At 34.4% G+C, this 22,249-nt stretch overlaps 1 non-coding gene across 1 annotated transcript; it reads right to left on the bottom strand.

The window, feature by feature from the left end:
- Positions 1-12,650: 12,650 nt before the first annotated feature.
- Positions 12,651-12,757, bottom strand: LOC126957692 (U6 spliceosomal RNA). The gene has a single exon (XR_007726876.1). It is a non-coding gene; the product is annotated as a U6 spliceosomal RNA (small nuclear RNA).
- Between the last annotated feature and the right edge of the window lie 9,492 nt (positions 12,758-22,249).

The raw sequence follows: 22,249 nt of genomic DNA, 5'->3' as shown, positions 1-22,249 counted from the left end.
AATAAAAAATCATTATAAATCAAGCCCACAGAATAGAGTTATGCTGAAGAGAGAGACAATTGTGGGTAGAAATGAGAAATGGCAATATAAATTATTTTTCTCCATTGCACCATGAACAGTCTTTTCCTTAATTTAGAATAAGAAATGTTACATTTAAAAATATCAAAGAAGCCGTTTTTCACACAAAGTTATTCAGAAATAAATATCAACTCCCATTTTTGTCACAATGCATATTTATAGCAAACTCATTATTCTTCCTTTAGTTACAGCTTAGGACTTAATCATAAAAAGGGACACATTGCCCCACTGCTTTCTCAAGAACTCTTTTCTTAGCCCATAACATGAGGGCTAATATAATTAATTTATGGCTTTGAATATATCACCACCAAGAATCAAACTCTGCATCATTATTTAAATATTAAATTCTGATTGTATACAACATGCTAATTATGCTATATCAATAATTACAAATAATTTGGGGAAATTATAAAATACATTACATGTATTTTACTGGTTAGTTAAAATAGGCTCTTTCTAAGACTTTCTATTGTGGTAATATATTATTTCCTATTATAATTATTCAAAAATCTGCATAACATTTGGGTATCCTCATCTTCTGTCACCAGACACATCAACATTCTACTTTTTCTCCCTACTCTAGTAATGAAAAATACTAGAGAATTCACTGCAGAGGCCCTGTTTCCATGCTCCATCCCAATCTTGCATATGTTGTAGGTTTAATGTTCACTGTTTGCACCATTCATGAGTGATAATGAAAGTGTCCAACGTGTAATAATGTGTGGTTTTGCTGAAACCCCAGTTTGAGTCATGCACACCATGAACTGGTATGGTAGAGCAAGTGCCTGGGCTAGTGACAGTGTTTAATGGAGTTCTCAGCGTTTGAATGTCATAGAAAATTTTTGATTCTTTTCTCCTATAACCTGAAATTCCCAAATTTATGTTTGCAAAGACAAAAAAGGAGAACTTTGATTCTTTCTTAATATAATTATAAAATGAGAACTAAAAGTTAGTTGTTACTATAAAATAGATGTACTTTTGACAAAAATTAAATCAACTTCCATAAACCACTAAATTTGATTCCTATCATAGTTCCCTAGGACCTAGCATTTAGTTAAATTGCTCAGTCCTTGAAATAATTGGATATTTTGCTTTCATTGGAAATGTGGGGTTGACTTCTTCATCATCAAATTAAAATTGTTTTCTTCATAGCAATCTAATAAATGAATTATACCTGTGTACTCTAGTTGTCCCTAAGAGAAGCCTTGGAGGAGCTTTTATTGTGATGCTGAGCAATCAACCCATCACTTGCTTCACCTTTGTTAACTTAATCTGTGCTCCCTTTTCTTTTCCTGAAAAATTATTTTTAACTAAATTTTTCCAATATTTAATTAATTTATTTTATCATGAATTACTTATATGCTGAAATTGATTCTGAACATGTTTGAAGCTGGATTCAGTAGAACTGAGAAAATGCTTGACAAAAAAATGGACTAGGAATATAAAATGAGTCATTGCTTCTCTAGAACAAATTGTTTTTCTTTTTGTCTCCGAATGATGTCAGTAACAATTTATCCAAAACAGAGAATTTGATGACTTAGTTAACACAGGTTTCTACTTGGGGATTTCCATGGAGCATGTCCTGTTTTCATCTCTTGAACAAATCTTGTACTTTAGAAAAAAAATACCACCCCCCCGACAAAAAACAGAAAATAAACCCCATAATGATAGAAGAGAAATATATAGTAATAACATTTTCCATAATTTTGATAAAATAGGGGCTAATGATATTGACAGAATTTCCCATATAGATGTAAAAATTATAAACCTGTAGTTATATGTATTTTTTAAAATAGTGCATGATTCTTAATAACAGTGATAAATATAATTAATGCTAAATAACTGTGTAAAGTAGCTATCACTGCCTTCACCAACTTCAAAAACAACTCGTTTGCAATATTTAGACATTTGCCAGAATGACTTTTGAAATAATTGTACATAATAATCATCCAGTTAGAAGCTTCTTACACCTGACAGGGTCAAAAAGAAACTGGTAGTAATGTCAATATTGAAGGGGGTGTAAAATTTGGCTTTTGGAAATGTGCGTGGATTTTTGTGTTCCACTCCTTAGCTTCATTTTTCTTGCATGCTTAGGTAGGAAAAAACACTGGCTAAGTTAATCAAGGGAACCTGAGAGCAAAGCCAGTATTTGAGGCAAAAAATTGAATTTTTAATTTCTGAAGAACTGAGCACCAATATCTTATAGAAATGGCAAAATTTTACTAAAGATAACTTTCAGTGGAACGTTCCAAATAAAGAACAGCGCACTGAGGTACATTTAAAAAGGAGGGCTCCAAAATTTGTCTCATCTAGGGATGCCTATTCACATGCAGAGGATTCTAAAAAGATTACAATATTTTTATTTTAGAAGTTTATGAAAAACAAATAAAAACCTTAAATGACGAATTGATTTAAAAAAAAAGTTAAATTTGCCTTGCACTCTTTCCTGACAGCTGTTGGTGAGAGGATTAGGCATATACGGGACCATGGAACATGGGGGACTTTTCCTCCCCAAAGTGGGAAACTTGAGAGCTGATGGGATTGTTGGAAAAGATCCCTGTGTCATCAAGAAGCAGCAGCCTGAACTTTTGATTCAGTATTAGTGCAATGGGTGGGTCTTTCTCTGACTTGCCCAAGCTCCTTACCTTTCCCAGCCTGCCATTAGCAATGCTTTCTGTCTCTCTCTCTCTCTCTGTGTGTGCATGTGTGTGACTGAAAATGGTAAACATCACTGTTTATCTCCTCTGCAATGGTTTGATTAGTAGAAAAAAACATTTATAAGACTAGTCCTAAGCTTTAGCATATCTGGTGTACTTTGTGCTATTAATTTGTTTTTCTGTGTCATTCTGTCATAAAGAGAGGTAACTTAGGATAAGGCATGGACTTAGGATCCCATAAGTCTGGCATTCAAGATGGTACAGCATGCTGGCCAGTAAGAAATTTTGCTGCAGGTCCCTGAAACAAACAAAAAAAACTGGATAAGGTCTCCATGTTGTTTTATGTCCTTGATAGGTTGACCATGTAATCATCTGGTGGTACTTTCTCTCGGTCTCTGTCATGCAGGGAACAGGAATTTTGGAGTTCATGTTATAGTTAGCTCTAAAATTGTCTTCAGTAGTCAAAAGCCTTTGCAAACTCAAAACTGACCATTCTTGGCTCCTGAGAAGAGCAATGGAAATTGCCCACTGCTTTAGCTTAGTAGCTAAGGCTTTGTCTTTTCACAGTGGCAGCCCAGGTTCAGGATTCAATTCTTAGCTTAAAGAATGAGTCCTTTCTGGTTTAATATCTGTGTGACCTTTACCACTTGCTGGTTTTCTTCCTCTACAAGAAACATCTTGAATTTTCCTTTATTTGAGGTACCTTTGGAGATTCTATATCTGGTAAAAACTGCTAACCACCTGTTTGAAAATACCTCATTCACTTGTGGTTGAGTCATAACCTTAGTTAATGCTTGTTGGTTTCACCTGAAGAGGTTACTTTAGGTAAGATTTAAAAGTCAGAAATATTGACTGTTTGGCTGGCTAAAGTAGGGTAATAGGAAATTTAGATGGATATTTTTTAAAAAGAGCACTATGGTTAAAGGTACACTTAATGGATATCCAAGCTGTACATGTATCTGAAAGGCCTTTATGTTTTTTCTCTTCTTGAATTTGTTTTTCTGGTAAAAATGTTTGGTCTTCTGAGCTAACTGAATTGTTTTTCTCCATTTCATCTCGCCACTCTTGATGAACACCTGAGAGGACATAAAAGAATTTCTAACAGCTTGGGAGTCTTTAGGAAAAAAGATGAGGTGCCATAGACCTTGTTTTAGAAAATAACCTCTGTTTTCCTCATGAAACACCAGGAATTGAAAGCAGAGAGATCCCTCTCAAAATCTTAGCCTAATTATACTTTTAGGGATGGCAAATGGCAGTTTTTGACTAATTGCACATTTGGATCAGAAAAGCATGCTCTCGGCCATCCAAAAAGTATGGAAATGTCCCTATCCCCACTGAGATAAGCCTATCATGGGGGATGGGCTAGTCACAGGATGGGCTGATTGGGTTTGGGTTGCTTAGCAATGAAATGAATGGTAAAAGTTTTGCACTGTCTCCTCCCATAGCATTTCCTTCTTTTGGGGGGATCCAGGAGATGATATAAAAATGGGGCCCTTAATTTGGGGGATCTGTTTTTGCTTTCCAGTTGTGCCTGTTTATTAGGCCCTAGAAACCATATGCTTTCCTGGCCCTGTTTCTTGAAGACCTCCACCCTGAAGCCAATAATCCAATTAAGAAAGTTAATAAATGGCAAATGAAAAATTCTACAATACTGGATCTTCCTCTGTGTAGTTATGTATGTGTTGTGTGTAATATTTATACAAAGCAGTTGTAATTAATTGGCTTAAAGAAAAATCAAATCTTTTATTAGAAAAATACAACTAATGCTTTTTAGTTCATGTGAGATCATTGTTAGGAAATAAAGAGTTTTAAAGATTATTGGTAAAATAAAGACATTTAGTCTAAATTAGGCAGGTCAAATATTAGGTTAGACCTGGGAACATGTGAAATTAGCCATCCCCCTAACTATACTGGAAAGAGTCAGACCTTATCAGCACTTCAGTCTGATGTTCTAGGCTCTAAACCTAGTACACAATTAAATTACCTTACTAACCAGATTTTTCACCAAAAGTTGCTAAGAGTTAACAGTGTAACATGTAATTGAAACTACAAAAGAAACAGTTTTACATGCAAGGTGTGTAAGGAAACTAAAATATTATTTTACTAAAAGATTATAAGAAGGCATGTGAATATAAATTTTTGCCTAGGTTAGAGGGTTAAATAATTATTTTAAATTAGATAGGATAAAGCTAAATGTTTGTGCAGATTGTGTAAGGTTCATGAAAAATTAATTGTAAAAGAGATTCTGTGTATGAACATATTGGCTAAATTTAAAAAAGTATTGCTCATTTTTTCCCCATAAATTTAACTTTGGAATAAAAGCATAACAGGGTTTTCTTGCAACACTGATATGCTCCTTAGCAAAAGTTTGTAAAGGGTTGTACAATGTTTATGAGAATCTCACCTTATGGGCAAACTGATTAAGATTTGATAGATTATTCTGTAAGGTTTTATTAAAAAATGGGACAACATTAATAGTACACTAATGCAAGGGTAAGATTTGGCTTTATATCTTGAATAAGATTTTCATGTGATATTAAAGAATAATAAAATATTTTTGTTTGTCTTTTCAATAAACTACAGGAAAAAGAAGGTAAAGACAGGAGACAGATGTTTGGAAAGCTAAGTCTTCCCTCTATCAATGAGGAAAGGTTTTTGCCTTTCTTAAGATTTTGAGTTATCATTTTGGCTAAATGAATGACTTACGTTGACCTCGAATTCTATTTTATTATATGAAGCATTGTAAACTTTTAACACATTTGACAGGCTTCCCAAAATGAAATTTCAGCTTCAAAATTAAGTGTTTTAAAATCTCTAACTTTGAGTTGCTACGAAAGACCCCTGAAGCATCCAAAAGAGAGGTAAACATAATTATTTGACATGTTAAGTTACGTAGGAATCATCAAAATAAAAAATAATCTTTAACCTTATTCTGGTTATATTTTAGTGAATGATGTTAATATATATCCCAAAATTATATGAGATTTCTAAAATTCTAATGTCTATGGATATCCTATAAATCATAACTATGGTTATTATGTTAAGTTATTGAAGACCACAGAAATAACCAAATTTCCTTATCAATTATGTCTTTATGACTACTTAAAGTCATTCCACAGTTAATTGCTTAATGCTGATGTGGTTTCTGAAAACTTCACAAGCATGCACAATTTTAGAATATGCCGTCTTTTAGGAGGTTCATGAAAGGATGGAAAAGATCCTGAAAAGCACTCTCAAATAAAAGTTTTTGATAACTTTAGAATCATATCATTTGGACTGGGTAAGAATTCCTGGAACTTTAAAGAAAAGACTGACTGGTTTATAAAACTGCTAACCCAAGTAGAAAAATTAATTGAAGACCAAGAAAATACTTTGCCAGATTTCCATGTCAAATCAATCAATATTGAAATTATTTAGATGTACCTTTTGAATGAACTCCATAGTTTAAGTCAAATTATCTATTATAACTCATTAGTTATCAGTGCTACACACCTAAATTGGAGAAACAACTGGTGTTCAAGAGGGCATAAGTCCAATGTTAAGCATGGACTCATGGAGAACCAGGATGGCTGCCTTGTCCTTTCTTAGTTCTGCATTCCATAACCATTATGAAAAAAATAAAATGATCCCAATTAAATATATATTGGTGTGGTGACTTCTCAATTGCTAAAATCATTTGCAACAAATATTTAGTTTCTCAAACACATATTCCTGGGAAGACAATCAAAATTTCAGGTACATTTGGCTACCAGATGGGACATTTAAACATTTATAGGGAGGGTTTCATTTGATTGTCATTTTCAATATATATTTTCTGGTTGTATAAATGCTTTTCCATCCAAGAACACTGATGTTATAACAGTATATTATTATGCCACGGTGTGTGTTCACCACATAAAGAAAGCTTTTTATAGTTCACTGACTGAGAACAATCAAACCCTTTGCAGTCTGGAACCTGAAGCTTGGATCTTCTGAGAACATCAGAGAAAGACTTCCCTTACCATCCACACTGCAAAAAAACTTCACGACTTGAAGCTAGGCTTCATAATCTCACAAGTGAGAAGGGTCCCTCCACACTCTTGAAACTGTACACCCATTGGAACTCTTAAAGTGAAGCTAACCAGGGAAGTTTCTCCCCAGAGGAAGATGGCATCCTTGATGTAAACCGCTTTTTCCAAGATCATGGATCAAGACTTATCTACTATCATGAGACTGTTATCTTTAAATATTTTTTTCACTTGCTTATTCCTCTATAAACAATAGAAGTGGAAAGGAGGTCTGTTGTGTGCACTTATGGGGTATACTTTTATTTGTGAAGGATTTTGCTGCCAGCCTTATAAATGGATAACCTTGTATGTTGACAGATAAAAGATGAAGACCCAGTGTAATAAAAAATTGTAATGGTATGTACGTTGCCTCATAATCAGTCAGAAATAGAACATTAGTTACTCTTCTTAACCCATATCATGGGTTAAAGAGAACGTTGCCAGGAGACCTTCACTATCCTAGAAGGGCATCATTTTTTAGGACCTTTTTTCATGGTTTGGAGTAAAAGAGACAATTATTAGAAATGTATCTCTCATGAGAGACTCTATAGCAGATTTGACTGTAAAGGCTATGGTTTCACAACGACTTTAAATTTTCTTGTAAAAGTTATGCTAAATAATTGTTCTAGATTACATACTGGCTAAACAGAAGTATCTGTGCAGCTGCTGGAACTTGTGGCCTATGGAGAAAACATCTGGTATTATAGAGATTCAGTTGTAGGGGATTAATGAAGAAACTGCTTAAGTAAGTGAGTAGATTCTTTATCTAGCTCTTTATTTGATCATTTATTTTAGTTGGTTTTGTTTATGGGAACCCTGGGTAAAAAGCATACTCCAAGCTCTTGTTATTATTCTCCTGATAGTCATATTAGTAGTCTCTCTGGTGCACTGTATTCTCTCAAAAGTTTTAAATGTTTGCATGCAGCCTTCTCTAGAATGTCAAATGACCTATCTTCAACTGTTAGGAAAAAAGCTGAAAGACATGTGTGGCCTTAAGGACATCATAACCTATGAATGACATGCTGAGGCTGGAAACCCAAAATAATGGTAACCAAGAGTGGCGCTACAGTTGTAAGTTTTGGTCAAAGTCTAACCTAAGTGATAACCTGATCAAAAAAGGAAATATTTTTTGAACAAAATTATGGGAAGCCATTGTTTTGGACTGAGCTCATGCACTAGGCCATAACAGACCAGACCAAACCAAAATAGAGTCACTCATGTTAAGTGTGATATAATCCAACAAAGGCTTAAGGAAACACATAGATCCTGGAATGGATCTGGTTTTGTTTTTCTCCTGTAAACAGGACATGGCAGCATAAGGAGGTACCTTCCACTCAGTTCTTGTTCCAACGTTGCAAAACCCACTGTTACACTGTTTCCAAGTGGGTTTCAAGGCCAGTGGAGATAGTCACATCAAAAACTAAAGTTTTGGTCAGTCTTTCGAAATTAAGAAGATGATGAAAAGGTGGAAATTGTTAAATGATGTTTAGCCTAAAGCTCTTCCTTACTTATCTAAGTTTGGCCTAAAGGTTTCTCTGTATATCATGAAATATGACAAGCGGAGGTGCAACCAGACTGTAGCCTACAATTGTACCAATAACCGAATTATGGCCAATCATATGCCGCCAATTGTTCAAACCATGTTCAAATGAGGCAATGTCGAACTGTAACCAATCTAACTGTTTCTGTACCTCATTTCCGTTTTCTGTACATCGTTTTTCTTTTTCTGTCCATAACTTTTCTTCTTCCACGTGACTGTCCTGGAGTCTGTGAGCCTACTCCGGCTTAGGAGGCTGCCCAATTCGCAAACCGTTCATTGCTCAGTTAAACTCCTTTAACATAATTCAGCTGAAGTTTTCTTTTATTAAAGGACATTGTGTGATCGGCTGGTATGTTTCACTATTTATGAATAATCATTTTGGCTGTGGTGCATTCCCACTTTACTTCTACAGTGGAATCTACCTGACATTGCTTTTTAAATTTTATTCTTTTTTTGTTGTTGTTGTTGGATTTTTCTACCCAGTGATTCCATAATCCATATGATTTACATTTTTGAACAGTAAGCACTCTTGGGAACTCTTCATGCTCCTGCATCGAGGAAAGGGATGTTTGAGCTTTCTAATGGTGGCAATTATACATGGCTGATAAACCAACCAGAAATTGTGTTTTATTGCTACACATTCCGGTTGTTATTATGGATAAATTATTTAAGAAACAAAGAAGGAGTTCCAGCTTGCGTAACGTCAGAGCCTAGTCATGAGATTGGTCATTGTTGGTGGAAGAGGGAAAAAACCTATAGTCAGCTACTAAATAAGTGGCAGGCGTGAACAGAGAATATAACTGGAAGAGAAAGTCAGAAGTCATTTTTCTTTAAATGTAGGTTTTACTGTGTTTTTCATTATAGTGTTCCTAATATTAAAAATGGTGCTTTTTTAATTTTCAAAATTGTGTTGTCTTACCTCTAAGTGACAGTGGTGAATTTTTAAAGGCCTTTTTTCAGGAGGTGGTTCAGTTCTATATAACCATTGCTTAGGAGTTCTTTGAAGAGTCTCCCAAGCTTGGTATCATTTACAATATTAGGAGTCATCTTATTTAAACTTCCATGTACTTCTCAGAATTTTGTATTGATTCCAACTACTTATAAACTGAAACTGATTTGATAGTTTGATGACAGTATAACGTAATATTCTTCAATGTCAAATTTGTTGAGGAAATCCTTACCAACTGCCAAGCTTGTTATAATTCCAGATGGGTTTATAGATATTTTGAAATTCTTTTCTTTTTTTGAGGTGGAGTCTTGCTGTGTCACCCAGGCTGGAGTGCAGTGGCCCGATCTGCACTCACTGCAAGCTCCGCCTCCCGGGTTCATGCCATTCTCCTGCCTCAGCCTCCCGTGTAGCTGGGACTACAGGCGCCTGCCACTGCGCCCGGCTAATTTTTTTTGTATTTTTAGTAGAGACGGGGTTTCACCGTGTTAGCCAGGATAGTCTCGATCTTCTGACCTCGTGATCCGCCCATCTCGGCCTCCCAAAGTGCTGGGATTACAGGCGTGAGCCACCACGCCCGGCAATATTTTGAAATTCTGTCATTAATATGTTCAATTCTTTTGACCATTCTTATGATTCAAATAATCTGCATGTAACTTTGGATCCATAATTATAGTTTAAACTGTAATTTAAATGTTACAGCATTTAAAACTGAAGAAATGATAAATGATAATAAAAAGCATAATAGACATTTCAGAGTTTTTTTTCCTATTGTGGAATACCTGAATTTAAAAAATTAAAATATGTATTTTTAAACTATGGAACTATCTCTAAATTAATGAGACACAAATTTGCTAGGAAAGTTTAACAATTTTATAAGTCATTTAAAAAGCAATGTTAATAAAAGAAAAATATATTGTTAGTATGTGCCAGGCTTATTTTCCAAAACACTTTTTCTGTGAACATCTGGGACTTTGAAAAAAGCCCCACATTCTACCTTCCCCTTCTGTGTGAGCAATAAATTTATGCCTTCACATGCAAAGCCTTCTTGCCTGATATAAAAACAGTGCCTCATTGAAGTTAAGAACATGGACTTTGAGTCAGGATGGCTATTATTAAAAAAATATTTTAAAAAAATCACTAATCGTCAGAGAGATTCAAATAAAAACCACAATGTGATACCATCTCACATCAGTCATAATGGCTATTGTTAAAATGACAAAAAATAAAAGATGCTGGTGAGGTTGTAGAGAAAAGGGAATGTTTATACACTGTCAATGAGAGTGTAAATTTGTTCAACTATTGTCAAAAACAATGTGGTGATTCCTCAAACAGCTGAAAACAGAACTTCCATTCGATCTAGCACTACCATTACTGGGTATATACCCAAAGGAATATAATTTATTTTACTGTAAAGACACATGTATGTGAATATTCATTGCAGCACTTTTCACAATAGCAAAGATATGGAATCAACCTAAACGCCTATCAATGACAGATTGGATAAAGAAAATGTGGCACCTGTATACCACAGAATACTATGCAGCCATAAAAGAAAATGAGATCATGTATTTTCTGGGAACATGGATGGAGTTGGAGGCCATTATTCTTAGTAAACTAAGGCAGAAACAGAAGATCAAACACTGCATGTTCTCACTTACAAGTTGTAGCTAAATGATCAGAACACATGGACACACAAAGGGGAACAACAGACATTGGATTTTACTTGAGGGAAGAGGGTGGGAGGAGGGAAAGAATCAGAAAAATTAATGAGTACTAGGCCTAGTACATGGATGACAAAATAATCTGTACAGCAAACCCCCATGACACAACTTTACCTATATAACGATCTTGAACATGTACCCTTGCACCAAAAATAAAAGTTAAGAAAAAAACAAACATTGGCTTTGACAAGCACTCAAGTACTTCTGTTGTCCCTCAATATCCTTTTCTGTAAGCAGTGATAATAATACCACTCTATAACTTGCTGTGATGTGACAAGGATTATATTATATGATACATCTAAAGAACTTAGCATATGCCTTACATATTTGTGTGCATTTAAATAATGGTAGATATTATTAAATTATATTTTTTCCATGGGTGTTAATTGCTTTGCATATTTTGAAGGAATTTACCACATCAACATTCTGGTTTCCAAATTAAAATAATTTACTAAATTTCCCAAATTGCATCATATCTCAAAATCAATATAAGATTGGTCTATAGGAAATGTATTCTGGATATTTTTCTTTTCACATGAAAAAAACAACCATTTTAACAGTCCAGCTATGTCAATGCCTTTTATTATTTTCCCAGATCCAAATTATTGCTTTAGAAAGATTGTATCACATTTATACTGTAATTTTGCATTCTCCAGAGCAAATGATCATATATTTTTGAGGTGAACTGCTCTATTTTTATAAATAATTTTAATTTTAATTTTAGACTCAAAGGGTGCTTGTGCAGGCTTGTCACATGGGTATATTAAATGATGCTGGGGTTTGGGGTATGCATCAATGAACATACAATTCTAAAGGTAGTTTTTCACCTTTGCCTTCCTCCTCTTCTTCCCACTTTTAGCAGTCCTCAGTATCCATTGTTCCTATCTTTATGTTAATACATATCCAGTGTTTAGCTCCTGCTTATAAATGAGAACATGTGGTATTTGGTTTTCTGTTTCTGTGTCAATTCACTTAGGATAATGACCTATAGCTACATCCACATTGCTTGAAAAGATATTATTTCACATTTTTAATGGCTGTGTAGTATTCCATGGTATATATTTATCATATTTTCTTTATTCAATCTACTGTTGGTGGGCACCCAGGTTAATTCCATGTCTTTGCTATTGTGAAAAGTGCTTCAATAAACTTACAAATGCTTGTGTCTTTTTTTATACAACAATCTGTTTTCCTTTGGGTATGTACCCAGCAATGGGATAACTGGGTCAAATGCTAGTTTGTTTGAATTCTTTGAGATTTCTCTAAACTTCTTTCCACAGTGCCTGAACTAATTTACATTCCCCCCAATAGTGTATAAGAATTCCTTTTTTCTATAGCCTCACCAGCATCAATTATTTTATGTCTTTTTAATAACAAGCATTGTGAACGGTATGAGATGGTATCTCACTGTGGCTTTGATTTGCATTTCTCTGATAATTAGTGATTTTGAGCATTTTTTCATGTCTGTTGTCTACTTGTATGTCTTCTTTTGAGATGTGTCTGTTCATGTCGGCCTTGTCCAGTTTTCAATGTTTTTTGTTGTTTTTGTTGTTGTTTTGCTTGTTTAAGTTCCTTAAAGACTCTTTATAGTAGGCCTTTGTTGGATGCAAGGTTTGTGAACATTTTCCCTCATTCTGTGAGTTGTTTCTTACTCTGTTGAAAAATATGAAATGCTTCATGAATTTGTGTGCTATTCTTGTTCAGGGGCCATGCTAATTTTCTCTGTGTCATTCACAATTTTAGTATAGGTGCTGCTAAACGAGCACAGCTATTCCATTCTGAGGGATAAAGGGTCAGAGTAACAAAGGATGAAAGTGCCTTGAAACTTGTTCTTAGTTGGAAAATCTTTTTTAAAAATCTAGATTTGGATATTCCCAATGTATTAGAGGAAAATAATTTCTATCATTGAAATAGCAGAATGTAAAACTTAAAAGAAGTAGACTATAAAAAATGTTTTGTGATAACAAGTGGGTTAACTATTTAAAAATGGCAGGTTTCATTAAATGACATTTATATTTATTTACTGTTGACATTAAAAACAACTTTTCTTACACAGAAATGTAAGTTTTTTGAAAAACATTGCATGCATACAAATTGTGACTAACATTTTGAGAATTTGTAAGGTATCTAATATTTGACAATTGCCTGATTATTCATTCATAGGTATTTTATTGGGAAAAAAAAGCAACCGTAAGAACATTGTAGGTGTTATAGAGAATACAAGGATGGAATAGGCATGACATCTATCTTAAGTATGTTATAGTGTAAAAAAATGAATAAGTACAGAAATAATTATAACACAAAGAGTAAAAGCTGGAGATATAAAATATTAATTGCAGAGGACAAAAATGATTCTATTTAGATGTTTAATTTTAGCTAGGTCTTAAAATTGCTATAGGGAAGTCTATATAAGGATGGAAAGGTATTTGAGGCAAATAAGTGGGAAAAAAACCAAAGGTTTTGAAGTATGTATCTATGTGGGGATTTGTAAATATTTCACTTAGCAAAAATGGAATTATTGGAGTCACCCTATGAAGAGAGCTTGAAATTAAATTGTAGAGAACATTAAATGTTAGACTAAGGAATTGTGATTGTTTTGTATTCAATAGGAAGAAAATTTAGTTGTATCTTTTCAAATGTTTTAATCATACTGTTTTCTTCTATTGGAAAATGATGCACATTCATTGTACAATACTGAGAAAATAAAAATAAACAAAAAAGGAAAATTGCCACATATAGATCTCTGTGGTCACTTTGCTTTTCTCATCTTCTTCAGGGCTCTACTCAAATATGACCTTATCAGAGAGAATTATCTTGACTATTCTATTTAAAATACAGTAACCGTCACCTATCCTGTATTTTCTAACCAATAACTTTCTTCATTTTTATTTACTTTAGTTATTATTGATAACCATAGAATTTGTGTACTTATTACTGATTTATTATTATTATTATTATTATACTTTAAGTACTAGGGTACATGTGCATAACGTGCAGGTTTGTTACATATGTATACTTGTGCCATGTTGCTGTGCTGCACCCATCAACTCGTCAGCACCCAACAACTCGTCATTTACATCAGGTATAACTCCCAATGCAATCCCTCCCCCCTCCCCCCTCCCCATGATAGACCCCGGTGTGTGATGTCCCCCTTCCCGAGTCCAAGTGATCTCATTGTTCAGTTCCCACCTATGAGTGAGAACATGCGGTGTTTGGTTTTCTGATCTTGTGATAGTTTGCTAAGAATGGAATGTACCTCAAAATAATAAGAGTTATTTATGACAAACCCACAGCCAATATCATAGTGAATGGGCAAAAACTGGAAAAATTCCCTTTGAAAACTGGCACAAGACAGGGATGCCCTCTCTCACCACTCCTATTCAACATAGTGTTGGAAGTTCTGGCTAGGGCAATCAGGCAAGAGAAAGAAATCAAGGGTATTCAGTTAGGAAAAGAAGAAGTCAAATTGTCCCTTTTTGCAGATGACATGATTGTATATTTAGAAAACCCCATTGTCTCAGCCCAAAATCTCCTTAAGCTGATAAGCAACTTCAGCAAAGTCTCAGAATACAAAATTAATGTGCAAAAATCACAAGCATTCTTATACACCAGTAACAGACAAACAGAGAGCCAAATCAGGAATGAACTTCCATTCACAATTGCTTCAAAGAGAATCAAATACCTAGGAATCCAACTTACAAGGGATGTAAAGGACCTCTTCAAGGAGAACTACAAACCACTGCTCAGTGAAATAAAAGAGGACACAAACAAATGGAAGAACATACCATGCTCATGGATAGGAAGAATCAATATCGTGAAAATGGCCATACTGCCCAAGGTTATTTATAGATTCAATGCCATCCCCATCAAGCTACCAATGAGTTTCTTCACAGAATTGGAAAAAACTGCTTTAAAGTTCATATGGAACCAAAAAAGAGCCCGCATCTCCAAGACAATCCTAAGTCAAAAGAACAAAGCTGGAGGCATCACGCTACCTGACTTCAAACTATACTACAAGGCTACAGTAACCAAAACAGCATGGTACTGGTACCAAAACAGAGATATAGACCAATGGAACAGAACAGAGTCCTCAGAAATAATACCACACATCTACAGCCATCTGATCTTTGACAATCCTGAGAGAAACAAGAAATGAGGAAAGGATTCCCTATTTAATAAATGGTGCTGGGAAAATTGGCTAGCCATAAGTAGAAAGCTGAAACTGGATCCTTTCCTTACTCCTTATACGAAAATTAATTCAAGATGGATTAGAGACTTAAATGTTAGACCTAATACCATAAAAACCCTAGAGGAAAACCTAGGTAGTACCATTCAGGACATAGGCATGGGCAAAGACTTCATGTCTAAAACACCAAAAGCAACGGCAGCAAAAGCCAAAATTGACAAATGGGATCTAATTAAACTATTACTGATTTTTGTGTGTGTTTTTCTGTTTGTAATTTATTGAGAAATTCAGGAGGATGTAACTTTTATTCATTTTTGTATTGCCAATATGAATAAAGTGTATGTTGTAGTTGAAGTTCAATAAATATTTTTAATAAGTGAAAAATAAAGTCATATTGTACTTATTGATTTATTTGCTTGTCTCTCACACATATAAATTATCTAAAATGAGCCAGGTTACTATGTACTGATAATACAGTGATGAAAGCAACAGACTATATTTCTAGCTTCCATTTATGTCTGGTTCCTGTACACAAATGTTACTACACACAACTGGAACATCTGAAAAAATACCTACTGCTATTCAGAACCTTACAATAATGGATATTTTTGTTTATTTTAGTTCATTACAATACGTTTGGATGTAAAAATAATAACAAATTTAAGGATAAAAACCACTAATCCTTACTTAATACTAGAGCCATTAATATCATCTTTGCAAATTTGCCCACCAACTGTTTAACGTCTGAGAACAATCCGCAACTTTTATATATACATATATATATATATGTTGCATAGTGTATTGTCTTTACTTACAGAGTTTATCACCCATACCTCCTCGTTAGAATATTTTAAGATTTCAGTTAGTTTTGTTACAACTGTTGAAAAGACTATAATGTATTCCGGCTTACCTTGTTTCCAGAGATATAATCTACACAATGTGAAAAGACTGCGAGCAGAGATATATTTCCTAAGTATTGGGGTAATTCATCAGTGTGCATATACCACTGTTTATTAATTCCTGCATTTGAATACCTCCAATATGAGCTATGAGGATGATGTTTCTTTGGCCTCTTCCATTTGGAAAGAGGGCCCAGGTCATTTAGGTTGGCATCACAGTTCTCTGGTGCAGAGGAACTGAAAAATGGTTAGATTTTGCATGAGGATGGTGAATATCTGCATGCATAATAACTTTTTTCATTCTACACACATGCCAGAAATAGCATCACAACACTTTCCCAATGAACACAGGCGCTTCAGAGTCACTCTCCACAACTACCACACATCTGCCAGAGTTGATATGTGGTAAGTGACTTGAAACTTATATTCCCCTTCTTTTCTGGCTAGGTTAATTGACGATCTTGACTACATGCTAGCCAAATTATCTGTTTGGTTCATTTTCATTATCAGCAGAGTCTATTCTAGATGAGTTGTTTGTAGTGGAATCTCATAAAGTAACATCAAATGAGTAGAAGGAAGTTTATACCAGTTAAATATGTGATATAATTATGACAACCTAGTTATAAGTTCTGGGAAGTATTTCCAAATCTAGTACAATGTTGTGGAGGAAATTGTAACACCTTGGAATTGAAATAAACCTCATATATCACGTTTTCATTTTTTATATGAGGAAGCAGGGATTTAGAGAAGTTCAGTGGCTTTTCCATGGGTTCACAGGTAAAGAATGGCAGAGTGTTGTGTGCCTATTAAAACATTGCATGATCCATGATAGTACCAAATAGCAGTTAGAAAGCCTGGACTATATATGATGATTTTTCAATCCTTATATTTGAAAACTGCATTCTCTCAGACTATGACACAAATTTAAACTGAAGGCTTAAATCAAAAGTGATCTCAGAACAAATTGAATGCACTTGGAAATATGGATTCTGCTCAGGCCTTCAAAGGTATTAGACAGGAGTATGATGAATGCTGGAGTTTCATATAATTTCTCAGACAAGAAATGACAGGCTATTCCTAATCTGCTACATATGAAATGGCTAGTGTTTAGTCTTGTGCCATTAACATAATTTGTAATTGTTTTCAAACAGTTAATATTCATTTATTTATTATTTTTTTCACACATTCCCTAACTGTAGTACTTACCTTCATGGTTTTGTCCATTTGGCACATTGTAGAATATTTATTAGAATTAAATAAGTATTTGTGGAGTTTATAAAGATTTAAAAACTATATGTCAGTGTGTAAATAACAGTACTCAAATATGTCTTAGTCTGAGGGATTTCAATTTAAGATGATAGTATGATATAAAAAATAAAGGAAGAACATTTTTCTCTCCACAGCATGTACTTTCCTCCGTCAACATGTGTCCCCACATTCAAATGAAATATGTTCTCTTAAAGTGTTGAAATAAAATTGTAAACATCTGAAAATTATAAAAATGCAAAACATGAGAAAAATCAACAAAAAATATGAAAGGTCATTGAGCTTCTTCTTTCAGAACTGTCTGCAAAATGCATCAGGATAGAAACCTAATACAACGTTAAATTCTAAATGCTCAGCCTATAAGATATGCCCCCAAACTGTCTACTTTCCTCCATCTGCATTGCCACTATTAGCTCTCAGCTTTCTTATGGCAATAATATTTTAAGATATATTTTTCTAAGATTATTCCCCACCTATTTTAATCCACTCTTCTTTTGAATTCAGATTCATTTCTGCTCTTCTCTCACTTAAAACTATACCATGGATTCCCACTGTCCTGAGAGGGAAATTCAGAATCTACCACGTATTTATCACACGGTCCTACATTAAGCAGTCTCTATTTACTTCTCTGACTTCATCTGGTAGCCATTTTCTTTCCTTCACCGTGCTGCAATACTAGCCGCCTTCTTCTTCTTCTTCTTTCTTCTTCTTCTTTCTTCTTCTTCTTCTTCTTCTTCTTCTTCTTCTTCTTCTTCTTCTTCTTCTTCTTCTTCTTCTTCTTCTTCTTCTTCTTCTTCTTCTTCTTCTTCTTTTTTTTTTTTTTTTGGAATTGCCAATCCCCTTCTTTCCCTATGAACTTTGTACAGACATTCTCCAAGATTTTCTTGGCATAGACTTCTTGTCATTCACATGTAGATTAAATGTTTCCTCCTCATTGGAGCCTCCTTGGTCATCCTATCTGAAGTCATCTTCACCGTATCTTGCTTTTTTCTTCAAAACATGTATCTCAATGGAAATTATCTTGTATAATTATCTGTTAATTGTTAATTATCTGTCTGTTCATGCCTTAATTAAGCTCCACAATAGAACTTTGTCTTCTATGTATACAGGTATGCCTCATTTTATTTTGCTTCACTTTGTTGTGCTTTGCAGATATTATTATTAATTTCTGCATTTGAATACCTCCAATATGAGCTACAAGGATGATGGTTCTTTGGCCTCCTCAATTTGGAAAGAGGGCCCAGGTCATTTAGGTTGGCATCACAGTTCTCTGGTGAATTTGCAAAAACTTTGCAAATTCAAAGTTTTTGGCATCCCTGCATTTTTACAAATCTGTTGGTACCATTTTTCCAACAGCATATGCTCACTTAGTGTTTCTGTGTCACATTTTGGTAATTCTCCCAATATTTCAAACTTTTCATTGTTACTGTATCGATTATGGTGATCTGTGATCAGTGGTCTTTTGATGTTACTATTATAATTGTTTTAGGACAACACAAACCACACCCACATAAGACAGCAAACTTAATTGTCAAATGTCTTGTGTATTCTGACTGCTCCACCCACCAGTTGTTTCCCCATCTCTCTCCCTCTCTTTGGATGTCTCTATTCCTTGAGACACAACAATATTGCAATTAGGTCAATTAATAATTCTACAATGGTCTGTAAATGTTCAAATGAAAGGAAGAGCTGCAGGTCTCTCACTTTAAATCAAAATGACTTAAGAAATGATTGAGTATAGAAAGCTGAGATGGGCCAAAAGCTGGGCTTCTTGTGCCAAACAGGAAAGTTGTAAATGCAAAGGAAAAGCTTTTGAAGGGTTTTCAAAGTGCCTCCTACTCCAGTGAACACAGGAATAATATGAAAGTGAAACAGCCTTATTGCTGATATGGAGGAAGTTTAGTTATCTGGATAGCAGATTAAACAAGCCACAGCATTCCTTAAGCCAAAGCCTAATCCAGAGCAAGGCCATAACTCTCTTCAATTCTTTGGAGTCTGAGAGGTGAAGAAGCTGCAGAAGAAAAGTATCAAGCTAATAGAGATTTGTTTATGAGGTTCAATGAAAAAAGTCATCTCTACAACATAAAAGTGCAAAGTGATACAACAGGTGCTGATGTAGAAGCTGTAGCAAGTTATCCAGAAGTCTAACTAAGATAATTGATTAAGGTAGCTATGCTAAGTGGTAGATTTTCAATGGAAATGGAATAGACTACTATGGGAAAAACATGCCATCTAGGACTTTCATAGCTAGAGAGGAGAAGGCAATGCTTGTCTTCAATGTTTCAAAGTATAGGCTGACTCTCTTCATAGGGGCTGATGCAGCTGGTAACTTTAAGTTGAAACCAATGCTTGTTTACCACTCCAAAAGCTCTATGGTCCTTCAGAATTAAGGCAAATCTATTCTACCTATGTTCCATCGATGGAAGAATGAAGCCTGAATGACAGCACATCTGTTTACAGCACGGCTTACTGAATATTTTAAGCCCATGATTGAGATCTACTGTTTAGAGAAGAAAGAATTCTTTTCAAAGTATTATTGCTCGTTGGCAATGCACCCGTTCACCCAAGAGCTCTCAGGCAGATTTCATTAATGTTGTTTTCATGCCTGCTAACACAGAATCTGTTCTGCAGCCCATGGATCAGGAAGTAACTTCTACTTTCATGTCTTACTATTTAAGAAACACATTTTGTAAAGCTGTAGCTGCCAAGGTAGTGATTTTTCTGATGGATCTGGGCAAAGTAAATTGCAATCCTTCTGCAAGGGAATCACCATTCAAGATACCATTAGGAACATTCATGATTCATGGGAGGAGATCAGAATATCAACACTAACAGGAGTTTGAAAGAAGTTGATTTCAACTTCCATAAATGACATTCAAGATTTTAATACATTACTGGTGAAAGCAACTGGATATGTGGTGGAAATAACAAGAGAACTGGAGTTAAAAGTGGAGCCTGAAGATGTGACTGAATTGTTGCAAACTCATATTAAATCTTGAAAGGATGAATAGTTGTTTTTTATGGAAGAGCAAAGAAAGTAGTTTTGAGATGGCATTTACTCCAGTGAAGATGTTAGAAACACTGTTTAAATGAGATCAAAACATTTAGACTATTACAGAAATTTAGTTGATAAAGCAGTGACACAGTTATAAAGGATTGACTCGAATTTTGAAAGAAGGTCTACTGTGAGTAAAATGTTATCAAACAGCATCACATGCTATAAAACAGTATTTCATAAGGGGAGGAGTCAATCAGTGTAAAAACTTCATAGTGTCTTACTGTAAGAAATTGGCACAGGTACCTCACCTTTCAGCAACCACCACCATGATTAGTCAGCAGCCATCAACATTGAGGCTGGAGCCACTACTGTTACAAAACATTATATACAATTAACTGAACATTCAGTTGATCATTAGCATTTTTTATCAATAAAATATTTTAAAATTAAAGCATGGACACTTTTAGACACAATATTATTGCACACATAATAGACTACAGTATAGCATAAACATAACTTTTGTGTGTATCAAGAAACAAAAAAGAGTCATGTGAATCACTTTATTGAGATATTCACTTTATTGCAGTGGTCTGGAAACCAAACTCACAGTATCTCTGAGGTGTGTCTGTACTACTGTATCCTCAGGGTCTATATCAGTGCTTAGCACATATGAAACACTCAACTGTTTCTTAATATTTGTAATGGATATCACCATCTCTTAATCCTTAAATTTTATTCTACTGCCCTGTGAAGTAAATCTATGTAAGAGTGATGAAATGTGTAGTTTTAGAAATAGTACAGAAAATGATTGTTTTAACATTCGATATTATCATTAATACATTTTCAAAATTGTTGATAATGGACAGAGGAGGAGAATAAAAACATTAATAAGTTATGTCAAAAAGTAACTCCTGGTTCTTCTTTTTTCGTTATTGTGTGCATGTTATACAGACAAATGAGCTTTTGGAAGCTATATTTACAAGGAACATAAGGGTAGAGAAAGGTCAGGTCTTCCAGCTGAGTAGCTTGAAAGGAAAAAATAAATAAATTGCAATTTCTTCTCCTTATTTTCTGGCAGTCTTTCCTTTTAATACTTTCTTCTGTTGTATATATTTTTTTCAGTTTGTCAGAGGTAATTTGTGAGTCATTATTATATTTAGAATACAATTTGATTCAAGGACTGCATGAAATGGAGAATCACACTATTAGGTAATCAGAAATCCATTATAATAGCATATTTTCACAAACTTAAAACATACTCTTCAAGCCTATCACGGGGAGGGGGGAGAGGGGAGGGATTGCATTGGGAGTTATACCTGATGTAAATGACGAGTTGATGGGTGCTGACGAGTTGATGGGTGCAGCACGCCAACATGGCACAGGTATACATATGTAACAAACCTGCACATTATCCACATGTACCCTAGAACTTAAAGTATAATATAAAAAACAAAAAAACCAAAATTAACTTTCAAACAATTTTTTTGTATTCTGTGTTATAAATACATAATTTTTAAGGCCTACGATTACTAATGTTAAGACAAGGTCATCTCCCACACATAAAACTTACATAGTCAGTTTTCCACTCTTGTATTTGATTTCTCTAAGGACTGGATTCTTTAACAGACACTACAACCTCCTAGTTATTTTGAAGCTTTCTAACATTACCAAAATTCTGCATGTATTAATTTGATTAAATGTTATTTTTTCGAGCTAATATTTTGTTATTAATTTTGAATAAAACCTTTACTGAATCCAGACAATGAGCATAATATTTAACAAGTGACATAAACACCATGAACATGCATATTTTACAAAGAAAACCTCATAATCATTTTATGGTTGAAAACAATTTTGTGAAGGTTTATAGGAGAGAGAAATGCATGCACTAAGAAATTATAGATTATTC

This window comes from Macaca thibetana, chromosome 6 (genome assembly GCF_024542745.1).
Source record: "Macaca thibetana thibetana isolate TM-01 chromosome 6, ASM2454274v1, whole genome shotgun sequence".
NCBI classification, from domain to species: domain Eukaryota; kingdom Metazoa; phylum Chordata; class Mammalia; order Primates; family Cercopithecidae; genus Macaca; species Macaca thibetana.
Note: the sequence above shows the minus strand (reverse complement) of the source record. Positions and strands in the feature narration are given on the sequence as shown.